Genomic DNA, 20039 nt, shown 5'->3' with positions numbered 1-20039 from the left:
AAAATAAAAATTTGGAATTAGAAGTATCTGCTTCGTTGGGTACATCAATATTACTGTCTTACTTCTTTTATCAAAAATGGTAAAATGAAGTAACAGATATTGAATACTGTCTGAGAAAACTTTCAAACAACTAGAAAAGAAAATAGAGTAGTTATTTGATTACTAAATAACTTAAAGAATTCACAACGTGTACTAGAATTTAAATTAAGTTAAACTTTAATACCGTATATTATAATTCCAATCTTTCGGCAACATTATGCTACCATCTTCATGGGAACTTAAGAAAAGACACGTGCACACAATCACAACAAACAGCAAATGAGGACGAAGCGAGGAAGCTACTGCTTTTCCTAAAGTCCTGATGTTCTCCCTAGCAGGCTATTTTAGGTGTTCTTGGCAATTGGGCTGAAGTTCTCGTGATGTACGTCTCCCAAATTTGGGGTAGTCTCAAGCATCCAAATTTGTTGAGGTTGGCATGTTAGGGGCTGATTCCATTAATAGTCTTTCAAATTTGAACTTGCTGCCGGGTGTAATTGTGGCTTTCTTCCAACGTATTTTGCGGCATGGTCTGGTATCACCAGTACAGCCACTCATGGGCAAGCCCAGAGTGGCTGTACTGGTGAAACCAGATGTAGTCCTTGTGTTGTGAAATTCTGATATTCACTGTCTTGCCTGTTTGGCCAAAGTAGGACAGCATACTGCAAGGGACCTGGTAGGGAGGATGGGTTGGTCTTTAGTGGAGCAGATAAGGATGCCAATTTTCTATATGGTCTGTAACATGAGGTCAAGTCATGTTTTTTTTTGGATTTTGGTAATTTTTTCTGAGGTGCCCCAGATGTAGGGAATGGTGATGGATTTAGAGTAATCTTTGTTGTGAAGGGAGGGAGAGAGGGGGTTGTGGTTTACTGCTTTCAGTATTTTTTGGATTTTTTTTTTTTTGTCAGGTGACTACTGTGTCTAGGAAAGGGAGGCTATTGTTTTCCTCTCTTTCAAGGGTGAACTTGATTCTGGGGTGTTGGTTGATTAAGGGTGTTAAGGAGAGGAGTGTATCAGAGCCATGTGGCCAAACAGCGAACACATCATCAGCTTAGTGAAACCATATGGTAGGTTTTTGAGCGGCAGAGGTTAAGGCTTTCTCTTCAAGTCTCCATAAAGAAGTTGGCCAAGGGTAGGGAAAGTGCTGAAACCATGGCTGTCCCCTTTATCTGTTTGTAGAATTTTCCCTGCCAAACGAAATAGCCCGAGTTCATTGTGAACTGAAATAGGACTGAGATATCGGGAGGAAATTTAGCTTGAATTAGCTCTGAGGTTTACTTGAATGGGACATTTGTAAATAAGGAGGAGACTTCAAAGCTGACCATTATGTCAGTATGTTGGAGTCTAAAGTTTTCTACACTGGGTTAGAAGTGGACTGAGTTTTTTGTGTGTGATGGTGTGTTGTCAGTATAGTGTGTGAGCGCTTTGGCTAAATGTTTAGCTAAGTTTGCAGTGATACTGCTGGACTTGGCTAAGGCCTTTGACAGGATACCAAATGGAAGTCTAATCCGTAAACTGCAACATATGGGAATGGATATAAGGATGGTGAGATGGACAGGAGGGTGGTTGATGGAGAGTAGAGCTCAGGAGTCGAGTCCAAAAGATGGCATGTGACTAGTGGTGTGCCGCAGGGGTCTGTTATTGGACCACTGCTTTTCAATTTGTTCATTAATAATATAGGGAAGGATCTGAGAGGAACGGTTCATTTGTTTGTTGATGATACTAAGTTGGGTAGGGCAATAGTGAATGCAGAAGATGTCAAAATTTTGCAGGATGATTTGGATAGATTGGAGTTCTGGGCTAAGGAGAATGGATGTTAATTTAATGTGGCAAAATGTAGGGTTATGGATTTTGGGGTGAAAAGATTAGCAGCAGTATATGACATTGGAATAACTGTACTCCAGGAGATTGATCAGGCCAGGGACTTGGGAGTGTTGGTGGATAAGGAGTTGAAGTTTAGGAGGCACATCGTAAAAGTGGCTAAATCAGCTCATCAAATCACTTGGATGCTTAAGAATACTTTGAAGAGCAGAGACAAGCAAGTTATTGTTCCTCTGTACTGAGCCATGATAAGACCCCATCTTGACCTGTGCCCAGATTTGGTCACCTAAGTTTCTTCTTGATGGGGAGGAGGTTGAGAGGATCCAGAGGCAAGTGACCAAGATGATACGTCTATGGAATGAACCTTATGAAAACAGGTTGAAGATTTGTGGGTTACAGAAATTATTTGATAGGCAGAAAAGAGGAGATATGATTAAGACATTCAAATTGCTGACGGGTTTCTATAGGATTAATTCAGAGGATATTTTTGAGAACAGGACTAGTGGTGGGAGGACTAGGGGACATCCATAGAAGCTAGGAAAGTGTGTGGTTAGTAAGGGTTTTAGAGCTGGGTTTTTCACTTTTAGAGTGGTAAATGAGTGAAATAAGCTGCCAGAGTCTGTTGTGGGTGCTATGACAGTGAATGAGTTCAAGGCAAAGTATGATAGATACTGTGTGAATGTCGAATAGTTTTGATGGACATGATGTTTAGGACCTCCCTCGATGGGTCTAAGGACTCCTTGAAGTCGCCCGTAATAATAATAATTTGTATGTGGGGAATCAATGCCATCCATTATGGGACTTAATGGCACATATTGTTCATGTATTCTTGGGAGCCAGTTTAAAAAGGGGGGGGGTCTATAGTTAAAGGGTTTGTTAGTAAGTTCCACAGGCCAAGAAGAGACCTTCTTAAGGAGCCTATGGAGTTTTCTAATTTGTGAGTTGTTGGGGTTGTATTCAATAGGGAGTAGTTCGATCTAATAATAAAGCCTTAAGCTTACCTGTGTGGTCAGTTTGGTTGAGTATATTTTATATTTCATTTACATATATATTATGGATGTATCTGCCTGTATGGCAGATACATTCACCAACAATCCCCCCCCTTCCCCCTCACAACAATATGGAGTAATCAAGACACTATACAACAGGGCTAAACTAATCTGTTCAAATGATAATGCCCTAATCACTCAACTAAATAACATCCTTAACACTTTCTCAGCCAATGGCTAACCCCCCAAAAAATATTGATACAGTAAACCACAATCCCCCCCCCCCTTAACAACAAAGATTACTATCCATCACCATTGGTTACATCCAGGGCACCTCAGAAAAAATAACCAAAATCCTAAAAAAACATGTCTTGACCTCTTGTTACAGACATTACAGAAAATTGGCATCCCTTCCCTTAAGTGCTCCACTAAAGACCAACCATCACCAACCATCTAAATCCATCACCATTCCCTACATCCAGGGCACCTCAGAAAAAATTACCAAAATCCTAAAAAAAATGATTTGACCTCTTGCTACAGATCATACAGAAAATTGGCATCCTTAACCGCTCCACTAAAGACAAACCACTTCCACTAGACCTACCTGGTGCATACCAGGTCCATTGCAGCTGTAAGCTGTCCTACTCTGGCCACACAGGCAGGGCAGTGAATATCAGAATTTCAGAACACAAGGACTACATCCGTTTTCACCAGTACAGCCACTCTAGTCTTGCAGACCATGCTCTGGATACACGCCACAGAATACGGAAGAAAGCCACAATTATACGCCGCAGCAAGTTCAAATTTGAAAGACTATTAATGGAATCAGCCTCAGCCCTAAGAAACATGCCAAACCTCAACAAATTTGGATGCCTGACACCACACCCAAATTTGGGAGACGTACATCAGGAGAACTTCAGCCCAAGAACACCTAATATAGCCTGCTAGGGGCCACCATCAGGGACTTTAGGAAAAACAGTAGCTTCCTCGCTTCGTTCTCAATTGCTGTTTGTTGTGCCTGCATGCACGTGTCTTTATCTTAAGTTCCCATGAAGATTGCAGTGTGACGTTGCTGAAATATTGGAAATATATATTTAAGTTTAATTTAATTTAAATTCTAGTATATATCGTGAATTCCTTAAGTTATTTAGTAATCATGTATAACCAACATATAAGCTGTTGAAAGTTTATTTTTCATTTGGTTAGACTATAATAAATTTAGTTTAATCCTTTATCCAAGTGTGAGCAAACAAAGTTTGCACCTGAAAGTATTTTCAGAGCTGGGGTAAGGTGGTACAACGAGTTGCCTTGTGTTGTACCACCTTACCTCAGTCCTGAAGATACTTTTAGGCGCAAACTTTGTTTGCTCACACTTGGATAAAGGATTAAACTAAATTTATTATAGTTTAACTATGTGATAAATAAACTTTCAACATCTTTCTCTAAATCCAAAGTAATTTAATAAAAAGGTGGCACACCATTTGGCAACTCCTATAGGTGGAGATGACCATGCTAATGCTTCTGCCTGGTATCTCCACTTGGGCCTAGCTCCCACTGAAGAGACCTCAATAAAGGCCGAAACTAGTCTGGGTAGTGGCCCTTCCCTTAATGCATAACATTATACATATCCGCAAGGAGATGTGTTTTGCATTATGGGAGATACTGAGATAGGAGTGATGCTAGCTTGCTACACCTTTGCAACGAGTTGCCCAGTGTTGTACCACATTACCCAAGTCCTGAAGATACTTTCAGACATAAACTTTGTTTACTCACACTTGCATAAAGGAGTAAACTAAATTTACAACATATAAGCTTTTCTACAAGAGTAGTTATTTATAATTCAGTTCCAGGAGTAAGATTCTGAAATTAAAAAAATTTATTGAACAAAAAATTTGGTAAGACATGAAAGATAAATAAATAAAAACTTAAAGAAATGCAAATGAAGACATTCTTCTTTGATTTGTAAACTCATAGGTTAAATTTTGAATATACAGGGTGTTCGGGATAAATTTGACAGTTTCGTAAGGAAAAAGAAAATCTTCTTTGTATCTATTAAATTTAATGAATTGACAAAAAAACATTACAGGCAGAGTTAATTACAATACTATCAACAAGATTTACTCAAAATAACCACCATTAGCATCGATCACAGCTTCAATTCTGCTTCGGAACCTCGAACAAGCTGATGCTACAGTCTCCCTGGGAAGGGCCGCAAAAACTGTTTTAATTTTATCCATTAACTGGGCTTTTGTATTACTGGAAGTGCGATTGGTGTCTTTTTCAACTGTGCCCCATACAAAATAATCCATGGGGTTAAGGTCTGGGGAGTTTGGAGGCCAAACATTTGGACTGGTGAAGTCGTAGAAATTTTCAGACAACCATTTTTGACTTTTCCCAGAGGTGTGGCAAGGGGCCGAATCCTGCTGCCATACATACGGCCTACCATTGGCTACCCTTGTTATCCAGGGCTTGACTACAGTTAGCAACTCCACGAACAAAGCCCGAATTCCAATGCCAGGGTTCTTCAACACCTGTTCCTGCAGATTTGCGAGGAATTCTGCTGTACGAACGCAATCAGATCGTCTGCTAGGGATCTTTCTTCTTGCTACATCCTCGTAGTCACCATTGCAAGTCGCTAGTTCATGCCCGATTGTTTTTACTGTATTCAGGGAGCATTGGGCAGCAGTCGTAATATCCTTATTTTGATGGCGGGCACGAATCATCATGATACAAGTTATTCTCTTCCATGATTCAGGTGGGTTCCAGCTATCCATCCTTTCTGACATCTTGTATATGAATGAAGAAGGGTCCAAACTTTTAAATGAAGAGAAGTGTGTGTTAATACATATAACTTATGGAAAAATATAATTAATTATAAATATGTCAAATTTATCCCGAACACCCTGTACTTATCTCCATAAGAAAGCTACACATTCGTGGTGTGTTTAGCAGTCAACAATTCAATGATTTACAAATATAGAGCAGGATACACGTGCGCACCCGACATCATAACTGACGAATGCAAGCTGCAGGTATAGAAAGAAATTCAGTAATGTAGTTAGGGCACCCCCTCTACAATGATACCCTGGGCAAAAGCTTGGCTTCTCTAGTGTTTCCACCAGCTCTATACTACACAAACATGACAATCTGAAATATCCTGATGCTTAAAGAATTTGATGCAACCGCAATAAACCTTATTTTGGCCAGACGGAAGAATCCATCGAATTACGTCTTGAAGAACAAAAAAAGAGACGTCACATACGGCAGTAAAAGAGCTAGTGGTCTGTCAAACCATGCCTGTTGAATAAGTCCTGCATGTAAAAAAAACCAAACATCCATGGCCTAAACAGCAATATAAACCATGTGTAACAAATGTATGATCGTCTTAGCCAGAATTACTGTTCCTGTTAAAACCCCAACAGGACACTCCATTCCTCCTTTTCATTCGAAAAGTCTTTTAGTACTCAAGTATTACAATCCTCAATGTCTATCATGAGCAGTGACCTGAACTCTTAACTCATTGCTATATTCCAGTGGGCAAGATTGTAAGCTTTAATGCCACCAAAACTCAGTTCTGTCTGATCTCTCACAGGAAAGAGCTGGCATCATTCCCTCTTACCTTCAGTAATATTGAGATATCCATACATCATCAGATTTTTCTTCTTGGACTGAATTGTACATCCAGTCTTTCATGGCACAACCACATTTCAACTACAACTACAGCTTCAGCAGCCTCCAAAATACTTAGTGTTTTTTTTTTTTTTTTTTTTTGCACAAGTCAATACTCTACAACCACCCTCTCATAAATGTTCAGTTTCTGCCCTCTGCCTCTACTACAGATACTTTCATGCACAGGGTAATGCTGAATTGACATTATTATTCCTCAGTCTACTTCAAAATCACTAGAACAACAGCCACTGCTAACAGTCCATCTTGACACCCAACAAACCAACTTCACTGCCTCTTCTATCATATGGAACAATCTCGCTCACTATGACTTCCCCAAAGATTAAAACCCTCAGCCATTCACACAACACATGAACAGTTTCCTCCTTTCTTCTAATCCTCTTGCCGATACATGCTGCTAATATGCTGTGTCTTGTGGCCTTTCGATTCTGAATCAGATATAAAAAATTCCATTGGATTTAAATTTAATTGGCAACTAATTCACATATCTGATTCCACTCATTCGCCACTCGTGGCAAAACAATCTAAACCTTACATCTGTACTAACTATACTGTAACTCAACTTCCATCTGTGATCTCTTGCTTCTCTGCCTTAGGAATTTCTTCCACAAACCTGAAAGCATCTCCAGAGGAACTGCCATTGAATGCTCTCAACCACTCCTACAAACTGAAGCATTGATCAAATCTGAACACAAAATTCCATATTTGCATGCATCAAAGTTTCATAAAAAGGATAATAATTACTTATTTGTACTAGTCAAAATGCTTTTAAGCACCCATTTTATTTGATCTGTGGTTTCCCGATTTTTCTAAGATTATCTCTGAAAGTCGGAACTATATCAGACATGATCTCCATATTCTCATCGAATTGATGAAGATATCCATGCTCTCATTAATTCTAAGAATTGAAATTTCATCAGTGTAATATGCAAATTGAAACTTTTTCCATTCAAACATAACTCTATCTTTTCACACATTTAACAACCACTCTCCTTTGCCCACAATGTCAGCTTATTCAAGTAATCGTGAATGATTTTTATGCCTATTTTATTCGTCAGCATTACTATAACTGAATATCTATGACTGACTGTGGTATCTCCGCTATTATTAATGTAGTAAATAAACAACAGACTAATCAAGAAGAGCACTGGATATATCACTGTATCCAGTGCTTAATATTTGATGTACACTACTCTTTGATTTCAGCCACAAATTCATCTTCATTTGCATCAGTTTACTTAACATATTGACATTTGATATCCAAACGCTTGAGCAAAGAACCACAGTATTGTAGTTTATGATTTCTCCAACTTGGCTGTTACTCCGGTACAAGCCATGTTCATAATCCATAAAGTATCACATCATTACAGCCATTTCGACTTCCGATTTAACCAACTTATTCTAAAACTATAATCACTACAACAGTATTAGCACTCCCTTGCTTTAACTTTGTTAGGACTCTTCCAGAGCTGAATTTTAGGTAAACAATCTATTTCCAATCTAAATCCTATTCCCAGGTCCAATCTATTTCCATGAAATTTTCTATTGAGATTTTTCAACAACTCAAGCACCTCCATTTTATCTACATCATAGTGATGTCCATGCCTACCACATGAGGTACGGATTTACCTGCAGCCTGATGAAGAACATTGGAAAAACAATAACTCACTTTAATTCTTTCTTTAAGTGTTTTCAACCATCATACCAGTAGAATTTTTAACATCTATTTTTCATTAGCGACTTTCTTCTTACTCTGGCTTTATGGTGATAGAATGCTTTGGGGGTTTCATTCATCTATGAATCCGATTTCATCTTAGTTTGTTTTTACTTTCTTTGACAAGTATTAAAATATTTGTTTTCTTCAAATACCAACAGATTATTTCCTTTTTGTTGCCAGAATCTTTCTCTTGCAGGGAAATGAAGTAATTGCATATATAGTTAGAACTGATTGTGCTGCAGATCCAACAAGATAATATTTCCTTTTCAAATATCAGAGTTGGAAAGGCCTGTCCTTTTCATATCAGAATCGCATGTCGTCTTTCAGAGTGCTGACGAGAATCATCTGTTGTTGTTAAAATTACAATAATACAAATAACTTTTCTTGCTTAGTGAATAATGAATTTAATAGAACAAACTTTACTCATTTTTTGTAGATCAACCTTATCTATTTGAATAACAGTTTTTTTTCTTTCTTTAAAAAAAAAATAAAAAAATAAAAAATATGAGCATTTAAAATTAAGGGGTTGATTTCAAAAACCTCAAAATTAAAAAAAGATATTAGGAACCATTTTAAATACCATCATTAAAAATTATTTGTAATTTAGTGTGTTATACAATAGTAAAATACATAAAGTAAATAATATGGTGCATCTCTGTCCCACTCCCCCATTAGGGGGAGTGCGATGGGGGTTCGACAACATATTAATCAATTTTCAGTAGACTCATATGGGAAATATCATTCCGCAATTCATCATTAGTTTGGCAACGGATTAATGTCGAATTGCGAGGCACCATTGCAATCTGTAGGAAATGCCTTAAGAATCTACACTATGCCAAGTTCCTGCCTTTCTAAAATAACCTGGCAACTTAAATCCAATGCAAACCGCTATGAATGAAAGGGCCTATACTGCAGGAAGAAAACAAAGAAGAGCTGCCAAGCACGGCTCAGGCGATTATATCACAGGAAGAACCAAACCATAAAGTGAACAGGCAAAAAAATACAGGCGAATACTTTAAATATACTAATAGAAAATGGTTGAGAGCCTAAAAGCCAGCTTTAGATCGTGTCCGAGAACTCTGATAAGCAGAACGGACAACTAACAAAAAAAAAATTAAATAAATGAAACATAGTGAATATGAGGATTATTTTTTAAAAAAAAAAAATAGTTTAGCAGTTGAAGCAGTCTTGCAAATGGTAAAAGACATCAAAATTAGTGTTAATATAATAGGAGGCAACGCAATTTGATGAGCGACATCCGAACTCTGTCAAGAACTGTATTCCCTAAAACTACAATATGAACTTTTAAATCAGCAACAACATAAAGATCTCGTCATAGTCAGTGTTCCTGAAACAATCTCAAAAGCCAGCTGACTGGGGAAAAAAAAAAAAAAAAAAAACTAGCTGCCAAGAACGTGTCAGAAGACAATACACCAATCTTACTATCTCAGTATTTAACCAGAATCTGTTAGACCAGGCAAGAGAAGCAAAAACAGAAAAAAGTTGCCAATTTTTGTGAATTAGAAATAAGATATTCTTGAGGAAGTCACAAAGTTCAAAGTCGAAACAAATCAAAAGCTCGGAAGACATAGATAAGCTGCTACAGTGAAAACGAGACTCCTAATTTGATTAAAAAGAAGACCTGAACACAGCAAAAATGAATGCGAACAATCAGATAAATGTAATAACACCAGAATACTTCAGCGATTGTATTTTTAACTCGCTCGATGCATGAAAACAACACACACAACAAAAAAGAGGTCTCTCCATTCTGCATATCCGAAGCATTAAAAGACATTGGTGAATGCCTTATCCGAAGAATTACACCACTGTTATTGATATATTCGTCCTAACAGAAGAATTCGTTACTAATGATGAAGCAACAGCTTTCCAAATTTCAGGCTTCCAACAACATTGATCATGCCGCCAAACAAAAAGAGGGGTGGAATATTAATATTTATCCAACATAAATTAATAACAAAATAAACTGCTTATTAGTTTGAATATGCTGAAACCTTTTGCATTGAAATCATTAATGCTACCAATCCACACAATCCCATAATACTAAATGCTCTTTACAGGTCACCAAACTTAAATATGATAAAATTCTGGCAGAAACTCAATTGCTGGCTTTCATGCCAAAAATTATGCTGAACTGAATACCTAATAATAATCGATAATATTGTAAATATTGTAAACGACAACAATAACAAAATACGCTATCTATGTATAACCTAATACTAACCATAACATCATGCAAGAGAAGAAATAGTGGGAAATCAATCACTGCTTGCTTAGATCATAAAAACCATTCAGTTACTGCACAATAGTGCAGCAGTCATAATGTGAAAAGTAGCAGACCATTACTTCACCGCTCTAAAACCTTCACACGAAGACAACATCCATGCAATGCTGCACATATAAAATGCAACACAAAACAATAAGACGAAGAAATAGTCAACCACGGAATGACAAAAATCAAAATGAAACACATGGCATCACCAGATTCAATACACACCTCATACAGGTACTACAAACATAGCTTTCATGACACAGGCTAAATCTCTCCAACAACTAGCAAATGACTTTAACCAATACTTTGTAGACTCCAAGAACTACAGAGAAATATTCCTGCAATCACAAAATGTGATCCTCCACGTTTTCTGAGTAAATGTACGATAAGTTAAGTCAGCATTATCGTAAGTACTGGTCATTTCTGGCCACGTGATTGGTGAACCACAGGCAACTATCTGCTTTGGGAAGTTATTCATTGTTGTTCGTGATGGGCACACATTCATTTTGTAATAAATAAGAAATTTTTCTATGTTGGATGCTGCGCTGCTTGTGTTCGTTAGGTTTGAATGCGTGTTTGATCTGAATATTCCATTGTACGGAAACCGCTGGCTAATATACAACCCATGACATCCATAATAGTAAGATAGTGTGGTCAGCTGCATTTTCCTGCCAGCAACCATACGTTATCAGTTACCAGTACAAAATATAGAGGAACTTGAATTGCAGGCTTAATTACTGGTGGCAATACGAAACAGGAAGCCAGGACCAGCTCAACACAGTAAGCAGACAATGAGTCGCATCGGGACGTCTCCTTCAATGGATGCTAAAATGACTTGAAAAAATTAAATCAGCTAAGAAATTAGTTAACATCTTTTTATTCCTGTACAGGGAGCAGGGAGGATGTTTCTACCATATCTAACTTTAAAATAAAAAAAATGTTAATATTAGCCTTTATTAAATGTGGATATGCACTAAATATAGTGTAATAAATAGTGTGCCTGTTAATAATTTAGCAAACAATACAAGCTGTTTTTTCTACGAATAGTATAGAGATGGTGAAAGCCCTAGACGAGCAGGGCGCTCATCTGCGAGATCGATTCAGGGACCAACTTTTTTTTTTTTTTTTTTTACATGTAGGACGCATTCAACAGACATGGTTTGACAGAGCAGCAGCTCTTGTTCTGCCGCATGTGATGTGTCTTATGTACTTCAAGACATAATTCGATGTATTTTTCCATCTGGTTAAAATAAGGTTTTTATTGCATTGCAAAAAAATTCGGTAAATGCCAAGATATTTCAGGTTGCCATGTTTTTGCTTGGGCATACTAAGCAAGGAACGGAGTTTCTGAAGAGGAGTGAAAGAAGTTCTTCTGTTGTGCTTTTTAAGAACTTTGGCCATTTTCAGTGAAAGAGCTGATATACGGTAGGGATATGTAGCCTTTTGCACTATTTCTATTTTCAGTATGGCAAGGAGGTGGATTGAAAAGTAACTTATTAACTGTTTCTTTCGAATAAATATTTTAATGAAAGGTAGTAAGAAGAAACTGAAATTCTTTGTTAACATCTTCACACAGGAGTTAGCGAGAACATTTGCCTAGCATAGAGATAATATCAAGTTTTTGAGGTAGATATTGATGGGACTGTGCATGGAGATGTATGTTGGTGCGAATTGGTTTGCTGTAAATAAATTGAGATTATTAATTTCTCAGAAATACAAGTGAGTTTGACATCCAGGAATGGAAAAGAGTCATCACTCTCCAATTCAACAGTAAATCTGACTTTCGGGTGTTCACTGAGGTTGTCAAGGATCTGAGATTCAGGATCATGACTCCGGATTAAGATGGCATCAATTTCTTTTCCACAATTTTGGTTTCAAAGGAAAGGAGGAGATAGTTTTTCTTCCAAAGATTCCAAATATAGATTAGCTAGTATGGGTGATAACGGGTTACCATGGCTCAACCCGATTTTTGTTAAATTATATAAACAAAAACAAAACAAAATACAAGGAGCTTCAGTTTCTTCTTAATGCCTTTCAGCAAAATGGTTATTCGAAACAAACAGTTAATAAGTTACTTTTCAATCCAACTCCTCGCCATACTAAAGATAGAACTAGTGAAAAAGGCTACATGTCCCTGTCACATATCAGCTCCATTTCACCTAAATTGGCCAAATTCTTAAAAAATACACATTCCGGACTTCTTTCCTCACTCAGTAGGCCCAAACAAAACATGCCAACCTGAAATATTCTGGCATTTACCGAATTTGGTGCAACTTCTTTAATAAACCTTATTAAGGCCAGATGGAAAAATCCATCGAACTATGTCTAGAAAAACATAACAGACGTCACATAAGAGAGAACCAGAGCTAGTGCTCTGTCAAACTATGTCCTGAATTCTGCTGACACTAATGAGGGAAAACCTCATTCATCCAGTCTTATGGGACAAATCTGAAAATATCTTTCGTTTCTATGGTGAACTAGAAAAATTTGTGAAATCCAAAGAAATTGTCCTCAATAAAATACATCTTAACATCAACCTCAGAAATAATCTCTAAGACTGCCATTCAAATCGGTGTTCATGAGGTGTTGAATGCATCCACACCCCAACAAAGAGGAGGTACCCAGATCAGCTTCAAATGTCAATACTCTGATGTTTTAATGTATAGATTTTAATTCTTTCACGATTTTTTGCTGGTTGTTCTCCGATTTTAAAAGAAGTCTTCTATGAAGAAGAAATTAATTCCGGTTAATTAAACAGTATTTTCACTTCTTATGTCTCAGTTTTCAGTCATTTTAAAATCTTTTTTAAAATATGTCTCTCACCCAAGTAAACATTATGCCATATATATAATGCTTGCTGTGTGTATAAAAAGAAATTCAGCAGACATACACAGTCATCCCACCACTTATGTCTGTGATCCCATAATGGAATAAATAACATTTTCAACTATACTTTCGAACAAGATGCAAGCAAAAGTAAAGTAAAAAGGTTTCTAATTAGCAACAATGCATTATGCGAAGTGGTGACAGCACGTCTTCAACAGTTCCTCTTTTGATTTTGTGTTGAAGAAATATATTATTTGTGTATTTATCGTTAAATATTTTGTGCAACATGCCCCCTACACACCCAATTGAAAAACCTAGTGAAGAATCACAAAGAGGTGAGCAATTGATCTTGAAACGAAATTCCAAGTTCAACGATAGTGATGAAGCTACAACAAGGTCCTATCGCTGATTGGAAAAGCTACTTCCATCATGGGTAGAGGACCTGAACCAAAAGCGCATATCTCTTATCACTATGACCATAACCGCTAAGGCACTAAGTCTCTTCAACATGTTGAAGAAGAAAGCAGGACCCGATTACGACTATGAATTCAACGCTTCTTCCGGTTGGTTTATGAGATTCAAGCAGCAATTTGCACTGCATAATGTGAAAATGTATGGTGAATCTGCAAGTGCCGATGAGAAGACTGTGAAGACTTGTGGACAAATTGGATAAAATTATTATGGAGGAAAATTATTTGTCACAACAAATTTTTAATATGGATAAGCCCTCCTTGTTTCGTAAAAAAATGCTAGAGTGGACAATTCACCCACAAAAAGCTAAAATCTACTCCTGGTTTCAAAGCTCTTAAACATCTTGTCACGATTCTGTTAGGGGATAATATGGCTGTATATAAACTGAAAATATTTGTGATATGGCACTATGAGAATCCACGAGCCTTCAAAAACGTCAGGAATCATACGCTTCCAGTTGATTAGCAGAGATATAAGAAGTTGTGAATGACTCAAAAATTGTTTGCGGATACCTTAATCAACTGAAATGAGAGTAAAATGGAAAGCAATTGTGAGAAAGAAAATATAGAATTTAAAATTTTATTAATTCTAGATAATGTTCCTGGTCATCTCTCTTATAACGGTGATCTTCACCAAGTTCGAGGTAATGTTTCTCCCTCTAAACACTACTTCATTGATCCAACCGATGGATCAGGAAGTTTTTTTTTAGTGTTTGAAAGTTTTCACTGACTGTATTCAATATATGACTTCATTTTACCCTTTGATAAAAGAAGTAAGCCAGTATAATAAATTTAATTTAATCCTTTATCCAAGTGTAAGCAAACAAAGTTTGCGCCTGAAAGTATATTCAGGACTGGGCTAAGGTGGTACAAAAGTAAGCCAGTAATATTTTAGTACCCAACATAGCAGTTGCTTCTAATTCCTGACTTTTTATTTTCACTCTGCAATAATTTGTTCTGCTGTTTGTGGACATTATTCTAAGTTTTAGAAACTCTATTCTATATTTTCATCATTAGAAAACTATTTACATCTATGCAACAACAACAACAACAAAAAAAAAGTTTAGTAGTATTAGTTTTTTTTTTTTTTACTTAAAAAATTCCAAATTCCAAATATGATGACTTTTAATGCTGCTGGAAATAACTTGTCTTAACAATATTCTCCTCAGCTGCAGGTAAAGGCTAAAAGCTGCTGCGAAAGAAAGACTACTTTAGAAGTGACACTAAAGAACCTCATGTAGTGTAGCATAATATATCAGCAGTCTTGTTTTGTTTTCAATTCTTTCTTAAATAGGAAATACCAATATTTCTTTTACAGCCTGATGGAATATTTATTTCAAAATAATTTTTTAATTTGTAATAATCACAATTTCAATTTTATTATCAAAAACTTATAAATTATTTGATGCAGTTATTTAAGAAAGAAGAAAATATTTGAATTAAAAAAAAAAATTTCTGCATGTGTTGCAGAAGTGTTCAGCTTTTTTTTTGGGGGGGGAAGAGGAACTGCCCAATTCTGCACTTCTGTAGCACAATTGTTTTAAATTATTCTGGGAAAAAAAAAATGTTATCAAGCAAAAGTCACAATTGTTTTAAATTATTCTGGAAAAAAAAAAATGTTATCAAGCAAAAGTTACTGCAATAAATAAGTTCTGAACATTACTTTTTATTTCATCTTGCACTATTACGATGTATGAAGATATACGTCATGTTCTTATGCTTACAGATTGAGATCTACCACTGCTGATTGAAAACAACTCTTTCTGCTTTTATGAACAAGACATTAAACTGCATTACATTCTTATTTCAAGTCTAATTGTAATATATCGCAAATTGTATTCAGTAGTATTTCAAATGAACTTGTAAAACGAAACAAATTGTTATTATCGTTATTTTTAGTGCTCATTTCAATAACAAAAACGGCATTTCTTTACCATTGTCAAATAACATTTTGAGTGAAACAACAAAAATAAGTATATGAAGAATTTATGAGACATACGCATCCTATATGCAATTCATTAAAATTTTGTTTGTTTTGAAGTATTCCAACCCCCCCCCCACCCTGCCCTGCTCATTGTAAATGAATTATATCTAATTTTCTCTAATTTCATACCTACAATTCTGCTTCTAATGAAACAAATGTCATAAACAGTTGAAGCAACACTAAGGAAGGTTGCTGCAACAAAAGATACAACAGGTCTTGCCACTAGTTTCTTCTATTTTCGAAATGTTCGGTTTCTTTTTTGGACAGAGGGTGTAGGTAATAATACGAAAATCTTTAATCGTATCAAATGTGTCATATACTTTTCACAGAATGTTCACAAAATTTGAATTTTACAATGGATTCCTGCTCATGTAGGCATTGATTACAATGAAGCAGCTGATAAATTAGCAAAAGAGGCCAGAGAACTCAACCAAGAAACTCATATGATAACTCTTGGTGATACCAATGCAATAGCAAAAGCTAAACTAATTCCATTGAAATCAGTGATATAACATCAAATTCCTGAAATCAGTGCTGACAGATGATGTAATACTAATTGCAGAAAATTAAATCCAATTAGAAATATTACTACTTGCATTTAATAAAGCAGCAAAATTATATATGAAGATATCAAAAAACAAAATGTATGACAATATCACAAGAACCACAAAGATGTAAATTAGATTTGGAAGGTACTGAACTGGGAAGGAAGGCCACATCCAGAATTCGGAGAACAAGATGAAAAAGCTGCAATAATATCAGGATGCTTGAAAAAGAATTTATAAAGTAGTAAACAGGCCTATTATGACATATAATGCAGAAAGAAGACCAGACATTATGAAAACAAGCCAAATGTTAAACACAGGTGAAATGAATATATTAAGAAAAATAGTAAACAAAACTAAACTAGATAAAATAAAAAATACAGACATAAGAAAAGAATATCAAATACAAGCAATAAACAATTGGCTTTCAACCCAAAGAATAAAATGGATTGAACAAGTACAGTGAAGAAGTGAAGAAAGAATAATAAAGCATGTCTACATTTGGAAACCAAAGAATAAAAGAAAAAAGAAAAATCCTAGAAAAAGTTACCATAAAAGAAGATGAAATCTTGGTCACGAAAGACTTTATTCTGAATGCATGAAGAATAAGAAAATAATGTAATGAACACACCTAAGTAACTCACGAGCCATGGCAACATGAGTGTGTTATTCATAATTTTCTTCAATTATACCTAATTTTTTATTTTGTTTCTTCTTAACGCTTATAAATTATTCCACTTTTTTTTTTAATTGTTACAATACGTACAAATTCAATTTTGTTTTAAAGGAGAGAGCAGCTATGAAGACATGAATTTGATCAGTGCGGTATTAACAAAAGATCACGTGACCCAAAGACAAATGGAATCGACAATTTTTGAGTTGAAATGCTAATTCTCTTCAACTGAATTCCATAACATCTGCAACTGTCATAACAACATTCACTATATATTTCTTAATTTTAAGACATTCATGATGGGGTGTTATTTATCATTCCGACAGAACTTCTCATTACCAGCAGGCTCAACTCGGACAAAGTTTCAACCCTTGGTTGATTTTTATTGCCTTCTTTGGGTTTGAGCTGGAAGGAGGGCTCACACAAGCATTATATGGCAGAATTATGTGGTAGAATTTTATTTGAAGTTAGCTTTTGTGATCTGTCATAATGACATCAAGAATTTCAAAGGCAATCAAACAAACACTTATTGAAACACATGTAAATGAAAAATTGGACAATAATTTTAGTTAGATACTGTGTTTCCGGTGCAACATATGGTTTTGCTTGCCTATACAGGATAGTTTCTGTGACTGGGGTACATGTGATTCATTAATTAGCGCCATTTTTATTCCAGCTGTCTCTAATTGCACTATTTGCTGAGCAGTATAATACACAGACTGCAAAAGCCTCTGTACCTTATTCAAGGATACAATAAAACTTTTTTTTTTTCTTGCATCGTATATGGCTGTTGGGGAGGGCTTGTTTTTTGTGCGGGAGGTATATGTGCAAAACCTTTTAATGTCTTTTTTCGTAAAGTGAAATCAGGGGTGCCAGTTATATTTGATGATAAGTGTTCACTGACAAGTTGACATCCTTCTGCTGCTTCCCCTGCTCCGCTGACTTCTATGGTGAGTTACAATGCATAAATATTTTTCTCACTGCAGTTTTTTTTTTTTCCCCAAGCCAACATCATTAAATTCAATTTAATAATACAGTAATCAATTTTATACTGAATAATATAAAATTTTGGTGATCAGAATAGGATATGTCAATGAAACTTACCACAAGTTAATTTAATGATGTTAGCCTGAGGAAACTACAATATTGTAGCATTAGTCCTGTTATTAATAACTAATTTAAATGCATAGTTTTATATTTCTCAACATGCTACACGGTATACATAAGTGTATTAATACTCTTTGTGATTTAGTCATAGGCTTGAGTCAGAATTTTATTACAGACAGTTTAGTTGATATTGATTTGTATACGACAATGTGTATGTCAAATTATGAGTTCATTTTTATAAAATTCGATGTTAATTTTTAAACTTGTCTCAATAAATTTCTGCAATTTGTTTTGTATTAATTAATGTTAATTAATTAGCTGCTGATGTGCCCGGCACGTCAGCAACTCGATTTGTAAACTTTTGGCACGCGGACTTAAAAAGGTTCGCCACCACTGACCTAGTCCTTCAACGCGAAACTTCCATTTCGTCCCCTTATTACTGATGCGTCACATCCGGTTGCCATCGGAGACAACGTACTCGCTCACGCAGTTATGCGTCCGCTGCGATTTCCAGTAGACTCCCTTGTTAATGACCGTTTGGAAGGAAAGAGTCCGATTTTATAAATGGAGAAATTCAAAATGTGCTAATGACTCGTAATTTTCTCTGGTTGCGCTGCCATAACTAACAGTTAAGAAAGTGCATGATATGCAAATTTTGAATTTAATACGATTCCGTAGCTGCGATGGTGTCGCCGCTGTTCAGCAGAGGAATGCATACCGCTTTAGACAAAGGATTCGACACTTGTGAGCTTGGTTGATCGCTAAATTTTCATGTAATACATTGACAGGTCAGCTTTCTGTCTTTTGATAATTTTTTGTACTGACTTTCACGCAGTTTTGCGCAGTAAAAATGATATTTGTTACAATTACAATTAGAGCTTACCAACCTTATAAAGTCTTGTTCTCATCGGCTAGATCCTCGCATACTTTCGGGAGTATCGCCATTTCCTAAGATTAGCACCAGCCATATACGTACGTCGGAAGGTTATGGCCGTTCTCCGATTGTAGATCTTTTTCATTGACTGCTTGGATACTATAAAGGGCACAAAATTATCAGTTATATCATCTTGTAGTGATAAGGTACATGACAAACCAAAATTTTCTTACTAATTCGTAGTTAAGAACCTTAAAAATAAGTAAATTGGAAGGCTACTTACTGATACATTGCCACGCAGCGTTCAAATTGAAGACTTTTCTACACAACTGCAAGAAATGACATCTGCTTGTTCATTCACTGCTATGCGCGACACGGCACCTATCGGAGTTAATTCAATCGATTGAAGAACAGCAATGTAATATAAAATTACCTGACTTGTGACTTAAACTGGTGTGATGGAGAACCAAGCCCTTGGCTTTTACTCTCTTTGTCTTGTGTGTCTGTCTCTTGAGGGAGGGGGGGGTGTAGTTATTGAGCAAGTGCTCGCCCTATTCGGGCTGTGTGGTTTATAGTTAGCTTTGGAATAGCAGGATTGTTTTGGGGCGTTTGTGTTTCATCGTATCATGTTCATTATAATCTGTTGCTGTCCTTATTAGTTGGTTCGGGTGGGTGGCTGCTTGTGTGAAGTAACTTGTGGCCGTTTGTTGGAGGAATTTGAGGATTGTTGGTATATTTGCTTCTCGATGGAGTTATGTGTTTCGTATGAACCATGGGGCATCAAATGACATTCTTAGACATTTGTTTTGTATTGTTTGGAGTTTTTTGATGCTGTAAGGTGCTGTGTGACTCCAGGTGGGTGATCCGTATGTTATTATGGGTCTTATTATTGACTTGTAGATGAGTAGTTTATTGTCTATGCTTAAGCAGCTGCATCTGTTTGTAAGTGGGTATGTTTGGGCTATGACTGTGTTTGCTTTGGCGCATATGTGTGCAATGTGGGTATATTGAAGTGTA

General features: G+C 36.2%; 1 protein-coding gene across 1 annotated transcript in view; it reads right to left on the bottom strand.

The window, feature by feature from the left end:
- LOC150093504 (uncharacterized) overlaps positions 1-19156 on the bottom strand; it is a 31184-nt gene extending 12028 nt beyond the window's left edge. Inside the window, exon 1 of the mRNA XM_090413641.1 lies at positions 19036-19156. The gene's annotated coding sequence lies outside the window, so the exon portion shown is untranslated. The remainder of the gene's footprint in view (positions 1-19035) is intronic.
- Positions 19157-20039: the final 883 nt, after the last annotated feature.

This window comes from Typopeltis vanoorti, chromosome 24, assembly GCF_054136105.1.
Source record: "Typopeltis vanoorti isolate ZY-2024b chromosome 24, IOZ_Tvanoo_1.0, whole genome shotgun sequence".
Taxonomy (NCBI): Eukaryota; Metazoa; Arthropoda; class Arachnida; order Uropygi; family Thelyphonidae; genus Typopeltis; species Typopeltis vanoorti.
This window is presented reverse-complemented; position numbering and strand designations above follow the sequence as displayed.